At 41.2% G+C, this 17,893-nt stretch overlaps 1 protein-coding gene and 1 long non-coding RNA gene across 3 annotated transcripts in view; one reads left to right on the forward strand and one right to left on the reverse strand.

Moving 5' to 3' along the window:
• Positions 1–1,015: 1,015 nt before the first annotated feature.
• Positions 1,016–17,893, reverse strand: part of LOC126921382 (uncharacterized) — a 133,935-nt gene continuing 117,057 nt past the window's right edge. The window contains exons 7-8 of the long non-coding RNA XR_007712306.1: positions 1,560–1,788; positions 1,016–1,432 (exon numbers count right to left, since the gene is read on the reverse strand). This is a non-coding gene — a long non-coding RNA (uncharacterized LOC126921382). The remainder of the gene's footprint in view (positions 1,433–1,559; positions 1,789–17,893) is intronic.
• LOC126921357 (storkhead-box protein 2) overlaps positions 16,503–17,893 on the forward strand; it is a 111,859-nt gene continuing 110,468 nt past the window's right edge. For both annotated transcript variants that reach the window (XM_050732871.1, XM_050732872.1), the window contains exon 1: positions 16,503–17,525. The gene's annotated coding sequence lies outside the window, so the exon portion shown is untranslated. The remainder of the gene's footprint in view (positions 17,526–17,893) is intronic.

Consider the following 17,893-nt stretch of genomic DNA (forward strand, 5'->3'; position numbering starts at 1 on the left):
AACCGATGCTTGCGAAGTTAATTATAGACCAATAATCCTGGTCAATTTAAAAACTGCTTCGTGTGTAAGTTTACCACTGCATAGCGGGGCGCTCGTAACAGAAATAGCACGATGTTTTCAACGACAATGATCGCTTACATGTCTCGAATGGAAATCGGAGAAAAATGTTTCCGCTCTGGTCCATTCGCTACATAATTTATTCGTTATCTGCCACGAACGCAACCACGGATCGATCGTGCTCATGCGTGCAACGGACAGAGAGATAATGGGTAAAAACGACGACTAACAAATTCCAGGCAATAAGCCGGATAATTTAAGGCCGGAACCTTTTCGACCGGTTTCTCTATCTCTCGCTCTTCGTCTCTCTCTCTCTCTCTCTCTCTCTCTCTCTCTCTCTCTCTCTCTCTTTCTCTGCTTTAATACGGCCAGACGTAGAACCGAAAAAGAAACCACCAGTAACGCTCGATGTCGTTGAGTGATTCTTTCATTTTCCAGCGAATTGACACCTCGGTAACGTTGTTGGCGTATGGACACAACGAGTCGAAAGTTTCCTAAGCGGACGTTAAAGTATGACGAGAGTAACCGAACGCGACGTTTTGCGATTTACACGCGGCCGTTGATAATAATCGATCGCCAAAAATGGAGTCGTTTGCGTAAATATCGGCAGCGTTCTTACGCTCGAGACCGGCCAATTAACTGATCGACCGTCACGCGTCCGTTTTTTCATGCTGTTTCGTCACACTTCACCGTCCACCGTCGATAACGGCCTCTAATTCGCATCAATAGCAATTCCTGCGAAAAATGAAAACCAGTTTCCAGCTAGCATATCCGTTACACTAAATCGCGTTTTAAAAGAATCGTTAGACCGAATCATCTTCCCAACGAATCGATAAAAACGACATGTTAATTGCACATGCGCTATTGTCCATAGGCATTCGAAAACTTGGTGCAATTCGGTCAAAAGATTAATATCCTTGCCATCCGTGTTTTTATGAATGTAACTGAACAGATGGTATCCCAGAGGAAAAATTATTTTATTTATTCGATATCATAAGGACTACTCTAGTTCGGACATTTTATGTACATTTGCGTATTACTATACAATCTATATATTTTTCTGACTTAATTGCTATACAATACATTTACTATATTTTTTTCCTAGATATTAATTTGCAAGTGCCTAAATACTTATGTATAATCGTGTGTACGAGGAATATGGTAATGAAAAAATAGAACTATGTCATTTATAAAACGTAGAGCTCGTGCTGTGCCATTTTTCGCTTAACGGTTCGAGCGATCACGCTTTTTGCCGCTTTTAACACATTACTTTGAAGTGGTACATGATGTTGCGAGTTTCTTTGAACTTTGCGTGTGGCGTGTGGATGGTGTTGAATGCGATTCGTTGTGCGCTTGTTGGACAACTGTAAAAACACTGGATTCGAGAGCGATAGATACGAAATGAAATGCGAAAGATAATCGATAAAGCTGTTAAGTAAGTTTACAGTTCTGGAGAACGGTTAATGCGCGTCTTAATAACTGTTATTTAAACCAAGGCCTACCTTTTTATCCTCTGGTTAAGGTGTCGTTAAAACAGTCACGAATACTGGCGGCGGTACTGTCACAAAAGCTCCGTACGAATATCCATGATTCGAGTCGAAGGTTCATTCCAGAGGTCGCGGACCTTAACGGTCACCCGCCTTTTTGGGAACGATTCTTCTTACCGCGTATCGCTGTTTAGTTGCCACTCTATCCTCATTTTCCATTTTCTACATTTACTATCCTGCATCGCTGGGAAAAGTATGAAAAATCTTCTTTGAGTTGGTCGTAAATCAATAGCAAAGTAACTTCGAATTGTGTGAGAAGAACGTAAATGAAAAAATTTTAATATTCATACCTGTTCAGGCTGAACATGAGGAGTGGTTAAATAAATCAATAAAAGTATAACTATAATTAAAAGTACGATTATAAGTAGAACGTATATGTGTACGCTGATCTGGGCCTTTACTCTCATAGTGTTACAATATAATAGAATCGATAGAGAGCACGTTCATATATTTATAGCAAAAGGACATTACCAAAAGTAAGTTATAGCTCTCGCCAAAGGCTACAAGGAACATAAATAGAAATCTATTTATTAGTTCCTTTGTTCCTAGATCTTATAACCTAAAACATAATTTATATTCAAGGGCACAATAATACGGACCCCTCCTTATTTAGAATATTTTTGTTTCATTAAATTCTATTTTTTGCGTTATAGCGGTCTCCCGGTCACGGATATACAGAAATAAAGATGTAGAGTTTTTCTTCAAGTAATTACTTCTAAAATACCTATATATGTAAATAGGTATTAGATCATTCGATAATTTCATGCCAATTTGGAAGTACACATTTCCAGTAATAATTGGTATCTGCATTCTAGCCTCCCATAATTCTTTCGATTATTCGTACATTCTATCAGAATGTCTTTTAGGGGCATTCAAGGGATTAAATTTCCGTTTTGAGGAGGAATTCAGGTAGCTCTTTTTTTTATAGTCGATACGTTACGCTGTGTTTCGACGTTCCCTGTACGTTTCTATCGATTTGAACAAAATTTCAATTTAAATATTTCCTCATCTACTCGTTTCTGGAAACTTTCCAGAGGAAAAGGAAGGACTCTCGCGAGAAAATCGACGAGATCTTACTCTTATTCGCTAGGCATGGCCCCGCGGACTAATTACAGCGTTACTAATCGCAGAGAGGATCCTGGGCGTCGCACAACGACCGCTCGACTTTCTTCTTACGGGCGAAATTGTTGTGACGTTCGAGCGACGGCCGATATTAATTTTAAACGCCAATCCGCGCATCATCCATAAATGGAGTGTCGTGATTCAGCCGGTCTGGTTTCGAGCCAACGCACGCAGAGAACTTGACCTGCTCGTCTTTCCGTCAGAACTTCTTTCCTCGTATCCGATGGACTTTCTCGCCGAAGCGATCGCCTAACGTTTTTTTACCCGTTGCTGCTCGGCTCTGCTCGAAAATTAACGAAAGCGTGGAAATCGTTACAACGATCGCAGCTAATGACCGCCTGCCACGGACGTCATTATTGTTGTACCGATCTCGCCGAACCGTCTTCACCGAACGGTTCGGTCGAGAAGGCATCGAGGATGATTGAGAATCGCTTGACATCGGCTCTAACGCGGAATTATATACTCGAGGTCGTTGTTAAGAAATCGTTAGAAACGTTTAGGAACCGTTAAGATTCGCTACGAACTAATCCGACCCTGCTATGTTTCTTGGCTCAGTTTCGGGCCATTAGAAGTTTTGTTAGGTGTTTTCTTAGAACATTAAAGATCTTTCTGTTTGTCGAGGACCGCAGGAGGATTAAGGCAAATTATGATATATCCACTATTCGTAAGTGTTAGAACAAAGAATGATAATTAATCCGACCGATCGATTGAGATCTAAATTATCAAGGGAGAAAAATAATCGAGCCAAATCTTGTGTTTATGCAGAACAACGATCTAGGAATTTGTAAAAGTTATTTGTAAGATTTAGAAGAGAGCAGATGGAATTTGCAGTTATCTATGCTACTTCCTTATGGTAAATGAATCGATGAAAATACATTCTTTATTTTTCAAATATTTAATATTATTTATATATCCAGATAACGAATTTGGAAACTTCGTACAACATGGAATTGATCGATGTAACTACTGAGAAGTTCACATACCAGGAAAAACAATGTGCGATTAAGTATTTACCCCTGGTATTGGATATGTTTTTATAGTAAGAGCAGAATTAAGGAACGAACAGGTATTCTTCTTGACAAGTGCAATATATATTTTCTCAATAAAAAATCAAAGCTAGGATCGCTGTAAGTTGCACGTTCTATGAACCGTGTAAGATTCTCTTCCCACGAAATCGTCATGGTATCAAGGACTCATTAATTCCTTCAGACGTAACAGCGACACTGTTACTCGATTATTCAGTAGAACTGTTACAGCAACCCGAGTCGTATATTACGTAAATGTCCGCCGCTTTCAACCGAACTCGTGGCACTGAGTTCACGGTTAATCCTAAAAAAATGGACAAGAAATCGCAACACCGGAATGCAACGTTTGATTTATACTCTTTATCGCGTCTAACGGGCGCTGTGTGCATCCACTATGCAACTGGTCACGTTATTAACAATAATTAATTACCTGTTTAACACGGCGATTGCAACGTTCAGCTTCTTCTTTTTTTGATTTTTTGTACGTGTGCGTGCACAGAGAATATTCAATCGCGTTAGATTTGCATACGAGTCCGTTTCATTTCTAGAATGAAACGGGTTAGTCGTTTGTAAAACGGTGTTTTGTTGTTTCTAAGCATACTTGTTCCGGTGGAAACGAGTTTAAATGTCTTTCGAAGAAACTAACGTTTACGTCATATTCGCTTTGTGCAAACTTCCTCAAAATATATACGTAGACGGTATTTTTAGAGATTTTAGAGAAACGTTTAGAAGAGGTAACACATTTCACGGGAATTTTTCTGTTTCCTAACTCGCACGTTCCCACAATCGATAGATGGTTAAACGTTTAGAATTATAAGCACAATGTTACTTTCGTCGAAAGGTAACTAACAAAATTATAGATACCTTCCATTTCATTCATGAACTGCTTTACCTATTTCTTAATATTAAAATATTTGTACGAATTGCTTGCTTATAATATAAAGCAAACGCAACTAACAAAATTTATTAAGCTTCATATTCTTGCTCGGTCGAGATGAATTGGCATTTTTGTATGTAAAATCTCCAAGGAAAAAGTTGTGCTGCAAAATATCTTGATAGTACAGGTAGAAAATTCTGCTCATGAATAAAAGCGTGCAATGTGAATACATAACTAATAAATCACGAATTCAGTCCGCTATTCGATGCTCTATCCTTAACGTACAAACTTCACCAAGCAAAAGTAAAAACCGAAGCGTGGTAGGAAATATAATGTATAGACTGGCGTCTCACGAACCACCCTATCACCTGTACACATCTGCACATCCATCAGTCGTTATCTTGGCGCGTAAAATTCCCACGTGTCAAAAATCGCTACGTCAACGAAAATTCCCATCGTCATTCGAAAGTTCAGCACAATCGCTGTAGCTATACCAACGTATACAAATACAGTCGTCTCTTCCATTACACCGGAGCACTATCGACCTCTGATAATAAATCGTATGCGCACAGTGTTATCTCCGCGATGTAATTGTCGACACTGCCCTTGAATTTAATCTCGAAAAATTCACCATTTGCGAGTTCTACCTTTACGGGATCGACGGAATCAGATAAATGGAATTTTGGTGTACTTGAGATGCAAGGAAATTCACGAGGCGATTGAAAGCACGGCCGAAAACTGAACGCGCAGAAAAAGCGAGAAACGAGGTGGGAAGCTCGCTCGAGCGTGGAGACACGAGCCTGGGGCCAAGTCAACGCACTCCGATCGAATGAACGCAACGTGTGCTGACCGGATCTATGCACACACGTTGCGTGTATCAAACAATCCGTCGGTTGCGCAAGATACGACGATCGATTCAGAACTCTGCGTCTAATACGCTCGCTTACGTTGACAAGTTATTGTGAAATCCGCGCGCGTTCGCACGAGGCTCGCGCGCCTTTCCACTCGCCGCACTCCTTTTCATTGTTAATTGATCGAGCCTCTCCTCTTAGCGTTCGCTTCTTGTCGCTTTGCTAACGCTGAAACCGTGCCAGTTTGACGTTTGACAAATGTCCGTTGAACGTGGTGATAATCGGAATGGAAAATAGGATTCTCCCTACGGAAGCAGTATCCCATTCTCCGCGTGAAAGTTTCCTACTGTGCCTTATTTGATTTTCAGACTTTTGAGACTCTACTTTTGAATAATGGTGTATACGTATTACACTGTCGACATCAGCCTACCGGAACCTTCTTCTGCGGTTTCGAACAGCTGCCAACACATCGACGCTGGTCCATTTACCTCGATTTAATTAAGGAAACTTGCAAACGAGTCGCTGCATCTACAAGACGTTTTCATTTTCACGGAAACGCTGTGATACCGTTCGTGAAGGAGATTAGCCGCTTCGCTGCGTTACTAGGTCGAGAATAATTTTAGTCGTGTTTTTTACTTCGTCAAAACTTCCGAAATATTCTTTCCCTTGAAAAACCGTGAAACGAGAACCGAAAAATACTTCGGTCTAATATAAGAGAACTCTGTATGTAATGTTGATGCGATTTTAATGCGGCGTTACTTGAAACTTAATTATATTCCCAATAATGATATCGTACACTTAGGCGTGCTGCGTCATTAGAAATATAAATCTGTGAGATCGCAAAACGCCACTTCAAATTTCCTGACGAATACGAATATTTACGCGAGTGTAATTTTATACACATGAAGAATAAAATATTCGCGATGATAGTGAATTTTTTGCATTCGTTCGCTGAAATGCAAAATTTTTGTTAGCGCTATGAATATTTCACGTTGGAATAATATCCACTAACAAAATGCGGTACGCAACAACCTGTGTTTCAGCCTTTCCTGTTTATTAGCTTGCTTTAACCACTGCGAAATGGATTTGTTCGCGAGTAAACAATTAAATCAAAGAGACAACGCTTGTGTTAATGTTTAACGCTTTCTCCAAAAACGATAAAACATTTTCAAGCAGTTTCATATCTATCTCTATTCTATCGATCGAACATTGTTAGAGACATTTCACAAAGAATTTTGAACAAAGCCATCACGTCGCGTCGTCCCGCGATACATAGTCGCTAGAAGTAAGAATTACACGAGGCACGAGAGACATAGATGCATACAGGCCTCGTTTCGTGCGATCGCTCGACCTCTGTGCATAAGTCGGTGATAAGTGGCCGACTGTATCAAGATAGAAAGCAATCTGGCCACGAGCGTCGCCGGTCTGTCCCAGATGAAATGGAAAAAATATCCTATTAGGAAAGCGCAGGAGGCTGCCGTTCAAATACGCCGCAGTTTGCGCAAGAGACTCGGGTTAAGTTAACAGAGGCAACGGTATCTCGTTTGACCCCATAACAACGCCGGCCACTTTACGTATCCGTGTATTAGGAGCGCGTTTGAAGATTCCATCGATGCCATTGGAACGCAAATGCTCGTGGAATGACGCTGTGATCGGGCAGGGGTAACACGTACTTCACGAGACAATCGTGCAGGCGTTTACAGGATGGCATTGTCTCGCGGTTAGCGAGTATACGATCGAGACACGTACGAATTAAAAGGCAAACAAAAATTATCCATGTTCTTATATAATATGTTGCGATACATTGTTATATATTGGGTTGTCCGAAAAGTTTCCTTCATTTTGTAAGGAAATAATAGACACACAATGTTTTTTGTTTTATATTAGTGTATTGAACTCTGCACGAATAATAATAGAAATAGGACGGAATGGATCATACCTAATTCAATAAAATAATATAAAACAGAAATTGTTATTCATTTTATTATCACCTTATGAAACGAAAGAAACTTTTCGGACAACCTAATAGATACGTTGAGCTAATTAAACGACGATCTTTTTTTACGGTTCTCAATGATGGTTCGGATTTGATGTCTTTAAATTAAAGTAAGTAACTCGGGGATAATTTACAGAAAGTTTTTTTTTAACTTACCAGGAGCGCTTTAAACAAAGGAACTCTTTGGTTTTAGAACTTCGATTCCATAATTTCTACCACGTTAGTTAGTGTCATTTTCTAAATTCACTTGGCAAGACGTACGTCAAAGAACACAATGATTCGATTATTTAGAATAATTCAAGACGTCCAGTATCTGTTAGAACTACGAAACTCATTATCAAGAAGAGAAAGTGATAAATACTCGAAGGCGCCATAAATTTGACCTTCTTAGGTACTGCGTCATAAGCCAGATGGATCAACCGTTTTGCGACTGCGACGCAAGAAACTGGCGTTCACTTCTTTGACTCTGACGAAAGCCTTGAAGAGGTATATATCTTATCGAAGCTTTCCCTGCTCTAATTATTAACACGTATATCCTAAAAAAATTTGCAGATATCTGCGTAAGCAATTATTCTATTTTGTTACATTATCAAAGTCTGGCCCTGAAATCGCTTCTTCATTACTCCGATTTTATTAAGAACCGAACCTACAAGGCGTGCAAATGAATGTATGTAGTAACGTCAACCGAATATCCAATGACGTCTCATCCGTGATATCCTAACATGACTGAAACAACCAGAGGAAATAGTAAAATAATTGATAAATCGGAAGGCGAAGAAATACAGTTTACCTGTATGTACACACTCGTGTATAGGATAGAAATAATGGTTTTAGCAGCCGGTGATTAATGTTACGATGGCAAAAGCCGGAGGAGGAATTAGCGCGTCTGAATGTGACGAGCGGATAAATTTCCATTTTCAACGTCGCGTCGTGAGCTTGCGCACTAGTTTAATTATCGATGCAAGCGTACGAAGAGAGGAGACGACAGCTTTCTTAACCAGATAGTAATACAAGGTCTCGCCGTAGCCCCTACAGCTCCCCTGCAAGGCTAACTGGAATATTTGCATAATTATTATAATAATACAGCATCGCGTTTAATAAACCATTTACCGATGGAAGAGGAAGAGAAGAGGGGCGTTCGATCATGCGTAGGGAAATAAGGGGGAGATCATTTAGAGAGGCGAGGATAAAATCACTTGGCACTTCGTGGGCAACGATATCGGCTATGTTTAACGAAACTGAAGCAGTTAAAACACTCGCTCTAGGCAGGAATATTAAAATAATTATTAGACGAGAAACGCGAGGGAAGTAGCTGTATCTCGACAAGTTGGTAACGAACGCGATTGAAGTGTAATTCGCGTATAAAAGGATGCGTCAAATGTATATTTATCGCCACGCATATAATGATTGGATAGTGCATAAGATGTTATCATCGCAGGTTGATTATAATTATTCGAATATAGATTTTCATTAACGAATGCACGTACTGTGAATATGGAATTCTCAGATGTGAATACATACAGTGGCGAATGAAAGAATGTTTGAAAGATAAATAGTACGAAGGAGTGTTATAATTCAAAAAAATTTATAATTGATAATAGTAATAAATTCTAATAAGTTTAAAGATTTACTTAAGATACTTATCTAAAGATTTATGAAACTTCTGAAACAAAACTTACTAATATTTAAATACGCAAGCAAGTACTGATTTTTAAGCTTCTGTTAGTGTATGTAATTTTAATTAAAAGCGAATAACCTTGTAGTTAATTGCGATCTGATAAGCTGCACTTTTATCGGAATAACAAAAATAGACATCTATTATTTAACTTCAGCACGTTAACTTTCGCATACGAATACCGTAACAACGGTTACAGGAACGTTAGTCACAGGCACGAGGATGTATACTAGTGTTTTCCCACTGTCCTACACAGGCATAACAACGTTACGCGTTCCCGGCGTTTATGCTAATTTTTTCCGACAAGCCTGGCTATTTCAGAGGAAAACAGAGCCGCGTACGTAATATAATCGTGTATAACGTCGGCTTGGTCGAGACGAAGAAATGGGATTTTCCACGTTTACGGGACATTCCACGTGGAATTTCCTGCTGAATCGCGTTAAAGGAGTTTGGCAAAGGTTCCCTGCAGAATTATACGTCGTTTCACTCGAATATGGTCTTGTTTTCACGTTCCTTTTTCTGGAATCCACCGCATGACAATCGACATCGTGAAAACAATCACACAGCAAAAAGTGCACACCACGTGTTCCTGGTGATTTCTATTTTGACGTAGGATCGAGACAGAAGACGAGAGAGTTGCAATTAAACAGCAAATGAAACGAGCGCGGGTGTACCAATATGGCGAACAAGGGAAACTGTGTGAAACCGTGATCGCGGGAATTTAAATCGATACGCATCAGACAGTAAGAGCGCGGTTTCTAGGTTTTCTCGATTCTCTTTTATTTTAATTCATGGACGTTGTTACATAGCGGGTTGATGAAGTATCGTGTAAATATAATTTTTGTTTGCTAATTAATTTCGCTAACACAATTCTTTAGTAATTGAATATTGCTCTGCATGCTGAATTGACGTAGAAAAAATTAAGGTCTTTTTTAACGTAATTTTATACCAAGGTTTTTGGTGAGTTAGATGTTTCAATTTTTTCAAACTGCTTTAAAAATACATTTACACTTTACTGTCAGCATGAATTTTCTAGTAACTTTAAACAATAGCCGGCGTCTTTTTGGTAAAAAATTTTAAGTTCGTAAACTTTACGTAAAGGGTCAACTTGCGCGTGGCTCCAACGTGACCTCACTGGACACTAGCATTTAGCTTGATAAAACGTTCCTGCCACCGGATATAGAAATGTTAACACTTTAACCAGCACGCCGAAATCACATGTTTCGCACAGGACGCCATGGGAGTATTTTTGTTATTCAAAACATATAATGGCAAAATAATAATAAATTAATAATGTAAGACAACATTCTTCCCCGATGGACCGTTTATCTTATTGACGGTCACGGGTGACCACCGTGGCGCCTTGGTAACAGTTGATAGCGACATATTATAACAAGGCTTCGTTTATTTCAACAAATCATTCGCATTCGAAATTTCATCGAAAGCAAAACGTCCAGAATATATTGTTGAAACGTGTAGAAGATATTAGTAAACAGTATTTGCTCATTCTATATATAATAACAAGGTATGTTCACACTTCTAACTTCAATTATATGATTATAAAGCAGCATTTACGATTATTTTTTAAGGTGTGTTTATAATAATATTCGTAGATTACCCTTCAAAGATATGGATGCAAACACAGTGCTCCGTTAGATGGAAGATTTGTTCTCATTTTTTTTTTTTTTTTTGTATTGATGTTCTAATGAAAATGTATAATTGTTCAATGGAGCACTTTTTATTTCAAAGTATCTTCTATTTATCGGTTATATTCAAAATGCCCTAACTGTCAATTTTCATACAATTTTTACAATTGTAAGAAGTTCAAGCGCTCCGGTCATCAATGACCACCGTGGCCTCACAGGAGAAACCGTGACCGGTCATATGTGACTAACGTGGCAGTCAAAGTGTTAATGATAATTGTATCGTTATGTGAGTACAAATAATTTTGTGACAAAGTACGTCTATAGAATCTTTGACTTTGTCGGTTCGTAATTGATTAATAACGTTGGATAAATAAGTTGATAGACATAATATGAAGAATAGTGGAGCACCGCGCCCCATTTTTTACGTGTTTTTGAAACAATGTTTAATTATGGCGCATAATGTATTATTTACCGGATTCAGTCGTATCGCAACAGATTCCTCAAATATTTGAAAGCGGCTCGCCGTTCGCGTTTCTCTGTCGAGGTATCGTCGATTAATAGGGCGCTCGTGTTTGTTCAGCTGTTGCCATCGCCTCCCAAATTTTTCAACAGCAAGCAAACGATCTGTATGGACGGATATCACAAGGCGAAGAAAATTTGTTGACGTTCCATGGCAGTGTTTACAGAATCCGTGGAAACGCTTCTGCGGAGGAACTCCAAGAACAAACAGCCCGAATAAGAGATCTATACGCGTGTCGAGGAAAAATACGGTTGTGATACGTTCTCCATTGATTATTATTCTTTGTGATCTTTTGCGAATCGTATAATTCCAACGATTCACGGCAATGATTTAAATGGTCTAAGCTTAAAAATATTTGAATAACATTGGCTGAGTACCAAAAGGTTGAAGAATCCAGGGATCGATAATTCGAAGGTCGAAGGTTACGGACTGAAGCTTGGAAAGAAAATTTAAAAGTTGAAAAATCTAAGGATCTAATATCTAAATTAAATTCTAAACGTCGAAGGATTGAAAGGCTGAAATGTTAGAAGTGCGGAGATAAAAAGTTCCAAAGCATCGTAACTTGAAGTTTCGAAAGGCCACAAAGTGAATGAAATCAAAGATCTGGTACTTCGGGCATCTAAAGATCCGAAAAAGGAGATCCAAAAGGTTCAATACCTTGGTAATACAACAAACTTGTTGCCGCATTAAACCATCGATCTTTCTGCTAAGCCTTTAAGTACCATACACGTAACAGAAGATCGTAATGTTATAAATGTGTGTTAAGCAAATCGTCGGTAATACCGCGAAACTGTATCCTTCTCGTTTTACCCGTGCAATTATCCTCAGCATCGTTTCCGGTTTATAGCGCATTACGATCCGTCTATAGGCAGGAAGTCGAGTGGTTCACATATTAATCTCGGCGAATTAAAATGCACGACGCGCACGCAGCTTCTGTTTTAGTGGCGCAATGAAACGCATTGAGTCACGCTCGCGTGCCAGCCAAACGGCAGAAAATACCGTGCGGTTTCAAACGCTGCTCAAAGTTTTCTGGCGGTCTGCGATTTTTATCGCATAATCAACTGATATCTATGGTAAACAAAGCTATTCTGAAAAAGTTCGAGAAGCCAGCGTCCTAGATAACATAAAAACACTGAACCATTGCTCAGATAAATTTCATCAAAATCAGAGGGGACTACGTTAAAAAATAATAGTAATTTAAATCCCAGCCGAGGATACAGAAGATTCATAAATATTGAAACAAATTAACGATTTCCCTGGATTTCTGTTTGAATACGCGAAATTCGTTATTAGAAAAGTGGTCGTTGCATTATGTAAAAATTCCACTATCATTTTTATCTGTTTCGATCTGATTCGAATATGAAAAACTTTACTGTACTTCCACTGTTAAATCAAAAATTTTTCAACCTGCCATATATTAATAACTATGCGCTATCCACTATCATATATTGATATATAAAAAACTATAAATCAACTGTTACACGTTAGTACGAATTAAACGTAATCGTCGTTTCATGACACAGACAAAATTCAAATTTTACTAAAACCGTAATCAAAGTCGACAAACTTTCATCGCGATAGAAGGCGCCAGATACCGTTGCGGTGGTGTCTAGAAGAATGTCCTCGCGCCGCTATCGGTCCGAGAAGTGCCTCGAAATGTAACCGTTGAAAACACGACAGGGCCGATTAAATCGCGAGAGAGGTAAGAAGCAAGAGAGCAAGCTTCTCTGAGCTACGTGGACACCGACGTTAGATAGAGGCGGTGGAGCGGCGATTCGCGGACGGACACGGTCGCTCGCGGATTCGTAGCGGGCCAAAGCAGGAACACGGGTTCGAAACAGGTTCTGGTGACGGCAGAAACCGTAGATCCCCGAGATGTCATTGAGGCAAATGGTAGGCGACCGGCTACGGCCGAGATTTCACTGTAAATGTCAAGCGTCGGCACATAAAACGTCCCGGCGATTTGAAGGAAAGTCGTTCGTGGCACAGGCGGAGGCTCGCTGTGTGCTTTTTTCGCGTTTTGTTTTAACTCTGTGTCGCCTTCCGACTCGTGTTTAGACACGGGGCTCGGTAACCGGCAAATATTCGACGAGTCGTGAGATTGCCAACGACGCAAGACATTTTCGATCTTTACACCCGATAAATGTAGGAAAACAAGTGCAACTTCGTGGCGATAACCCAAGCAACCAAGAGCGACTCGGTATCGGCAAAAGTGGAAAAGTTATAAATTCCTCCGACCACGCTGGGATCATTTTGTTCTACTCTGAAAGATCTCCTACTCTGCCTTGTCTTTTCTTTTCGTATCTTCCTCTCTTCTTTCTTCTTTCTCCGATCGAACCTCTTTTTCCGTCTGCACCGTCTGCTCCACCCATTTTCCTTGTCACTCCCATTCGTCCTCCTCGTCCTCTTCGTCCTGTAGCTTTCTCTCTCTTGGCGAATACCTTTGCCAGACGGTAATGCCTTGAATGAAGTACGGTTACTCCACGCTCTAGTGTTTGGTATTTTATCAGTGACATTATTATTCCCGCGTCGGCGACGCTAGTTCGAATTTATAGACCGGCAGAAATGTCTCCGTTGTTTCGCAATCGCTGTATTTTCGCGTCGTGGCACGAGGGACCACGTTCCACCGAGCCTCGTCGTTCGACTTCAAGCGTACACTGTTGCTCATAAGTACACGAACACTAAGTGTCCATTTTAATGGTCTCCTTCTTTTTTAATTTACTGTAGCTACAAAAGATATTCGCCATTATATTTGTTACAGTATTTAATCATAATGATTAATTCCATCTTAGTATATTAAATTTTACATTATTTAATAGCGCTTTCGTATAATTATAAAAATCTGATATTATGAAAATGAAATATATTTAGAACCTGATAAAGGAATTCTTCGCTGGAAAATAAGGGTATGTAACCACTGTATGTTTATAAAAATATGAATTTGCGTAAACATTCGCGGTCTAGTTCTACGTCAGATCTAACGAAGCATAAAATCGTGCTGAATCTTCCCACCTGTATTTCTCCAACTAAACTCGATTCCATCAAAAATAAGCAAATGGCTGTGTTCGATCGCTTCGCGGGGAGACGCTTTCACAGCATAACACACCAACGAGAGTCGTAAATTCTCGTTACGATACGATGACCGACGACACGAATCAGCCGTCCCCTATTTCGATTAAGATAATAGGGGTGGTTGAATAATTATAACACTGATTTAACAGCTTAAATATACTCTCTATTTCCAACAACTTTCCCTCGAAGAATATAAGGTGAAGAGTGACTAACAAGTTGAGATGTATTTTCTGTTGCTATCCCTTCTGTTGAAAGGTTGCTAGCAAGTAAGGTGTTTTCTGTGAAGGCGATATTTACAAACTAATGATGAACTAATGATGGCTGTTGTCCGCCCTTCATCAACAGTCGCTTGCAGGTGGAAGTGGCCGTTGAATATTGTACTTGAGAAAATCCGTTTTTCCCATCTTTTCACTTATTGAGTAATAACTGTAAGGATCGTTTCGACTTGAAAGATGTTTCTAACGATTAAGGGCCTTTGACAGAAAGGTAAATTATTGAACTTTATGGGGGGTCCTTAGGATTATTACTGATCTGAGTTGATATGTTTGTACAGGTGGTAGCCATCTTGACCAAGGATGGATTGTGGTTTATGGAAAGGTCACAGGACGAGACAGGTCGCATACTCTTGAGCTAGTATATACGTCAAGTACGATATATATAATGCGCAGGAGCACGAACACGCTCGAGGGACCAGGTTTCGGAAAGGTGCTACGCCTTGAATTTTGGAGGACAGCTTTGATTTAACGACGTTCATCAGGCTGAACGTTACGAGGGTTCTTCGCCCCTTGTCAAAACCGTTCCCCTCGTAGAAAGCTCACCCACACAAGTAGCACTCGCGTATACATAGAGAAAAATCGTCGGTACGAGGTCTAACCGTGCGTTCGGCTCGCCCTGCTCGGTGCAGCTGTTTGCGAGCTTTTTATATTCCACTTTCCATCTCGACGGCAGGAAGATTCTTTCGAGACGCATTTACAGTTTCTTTTTTACAGGTTTACTACTTAAAATTTAAATCTTTAAACGGGGACTGGTTACACTGGTATCCATTATTAAAATTCTTCGCCATCGATAACGGTTATCGGTAATAAAAATAAAATTCGGGTCTCTTATATTAGTCAGTGGTAACCAAAATTAAATTTCCATCACCGATAATGATCACCGAAAATCGAAAAACATTTAATCATTTATAATGGTTATTCGTAACCAAAGTTTCTTAATTACAGGTATTAGCTCTTATATAACTTTTAAAATTTATCTCACAATAGTCATAATGTCTGGATTAATCTGAACCAGAATGGCTGAAAGATAATGTTGTGTTGTATGGCCAGGAACTCTTAGGCAGAACGTTCGTTTTATCTTTACGGAGATCCAACGCCTTGTTTTTTCCAAACAGATAATACTAAAAGGCAACGTTCCAAATTCTAATGCTTTCTACCTAATTACAAGAATCGGGGGTCATATCTAAACGATTGTGCAATTGTATCAGTAAAAAAGCCCGACATTTATCTATTCGGTTGTAACTCAATCATGACCCCAGCCACCGGTTATAAACAACGAACTGGAAGAAAAAAATCGTTGATAACCGTGGAACATGTTCGAAGGGGTTCAGCGACTCATCTGGACATGGCCCGAAACGCTTTTCCAGGTTGAGCGTCCGTGCCATTTGTGAGAGCCCAGAGCGTTCCCCTCGTCTCAAAACGCAATCGTTTTTGCTGCCGGTCCGGTTCTCCTCTAGCACCGACCTACCGGAACGCGTGGAACTCACCCAACATCCATCGAGGATCGGCTACGAAGTGCTGGAATATCAGCGATTCTCGGTGTGCCCGTGAGCAACCGAGAACTCACGACTCGCGACTCACAGCGACCGACGGAATGAATCGAGATGAGGAGGGGGGATGTTCGAAGCGCGGTTGTTGGGGTAGCTGTGGGGAGGTTCCACGAGGGTAGGAGGAGGGAGGCTGTCCACGACAAGAGAAGGTGGAGAAGGCGAAAAACTGGGGCGAGGAGTCGAGGGGAGGCACGAGTACGTTGCACGAGCCGTGTATTCCCACTCTTGGACCAACGATGTGAAAAGGAGTGGGGGAAGGAGCCGGAGAACAGCGGCGGAGAGCAAGCGTGGAACTAGCGTAGAGTCTGCGCTAGCTCCGACTTTTCAGTGCCGTCGCCAGTGGCAGAGCCAGTTTCTCGTAGCATCGGTGAGCCGGCGGCATCGAGGCGCCCCTTCAGTATGAAGCCGACGACCGTGCCAGCTGCAGCTGCTGCACCTGTCGTCCCGTCTACCGCGACAACTACGCTCGTCGTACGCTCGGGTGATCTGCTCGCCGGACGCTCCTGATCGTGGATCCATACAACCGCTCGACACCGATACTACATGGATACCGTGCTCCAGGCTCCGATTTCGTTCATCGAGAAGGACTGAGCGGAAGAGATACGTCGCGCGGCCGATACACAAGTATATATACCGTGCCTCTGGATAAACCGTTCCCGTGGATCGTTCAGTGGAATAATACAGAGGAGGTAGGAGGATCGATCCGAGCGATTCCTCGACAAAGATCCCCGGGACGCCGCGAGAGAGAATCTCGTGAAATCTCCTGTCTCCCTTTATTTCTCTAGCCCTGTTCCTCTTTATATTTTCTCCTTCGCCTTTTCTTCGCCGGTTCTTCCTGGACGTGATCGGACGGCGATCGGCTTGTGCTCCTCCAGTGTTTCTTATTCCTTTACCCTTCGCTGGGTAAAGTTGCCATTTCTTTCTTCGTCGTTATCATCGTCGTTATCATCGTCGTTGTTGTCGACGTTGCTCCAGTTCATCCTCCTCCACCTCCTCCTTACGTTCACTTCGTCGCGTCTTCTATAATATATAGCGGCGCGACGAGGTCGACCGGTCGCGAAGAAACTGTGATACGTAACGCGGTGAAGAAAGAGGAGACGCGTGCGGGACTTCGTATAATAAAAGTGAAAACTCGTTCCTCCGGTGTCGTGGTTCGGCTACTCGAACGAGAATCCGTGGAGCCTGTATCCCATCACCCCTTCGTTTGGATATTTCGGACTACTGCAAGGAACTCGTGGTTGGATCTCGAAGCATCGAACCAACCGCTCGTCGTTGGATCGAACGGGCAACCAGCGTGTGCATCAGTGGCGAGGTAAGTCCTTCGAACGATAAATTCCAGCACCCTGGCACGAGGGTCAAGAGCGGTCAGACCTCTCGCGCGTCGCGACGTGTGTAGACTGGTTTTCGAGTTCTAGGACTCTCTGTCTCTTTCTCTTCTTCTTGGTCTCGCATCTTCCTTTTCCTTCGTTGTTCTCTGTCTCGCGTATTGTCGTCATATCGTTTCCCTTTCTCCCGTCCTGTCTTTTTCTCTCTGTCCATCGAACATACCGGTGATAAATCTTCGCGATCTCGCCGACCGTTGACTGAGCAAATTACCACCGTGATCCTTCATCTTCCTATTACCACGCACACGCTACGTCGAAGGGTGATTGTTCTGACGGCGCGACCGTGGGACCATGG

This window comes from Bombus affinis, chromosome 10 (genome assembly GCF_024516045.1).
Source record: "Bombus affinis isolate iyBomAffi1 chromosome 10, iyBomAffi1.2, whole genome shotgun sequence".
NCBI classification, from domain to species: domain Eukaryota; kingdom Metazoa; phylum Arthropoda; class Insecta; order Hymenoptera; family Apidae; genus Bombus; species Bombus affinis.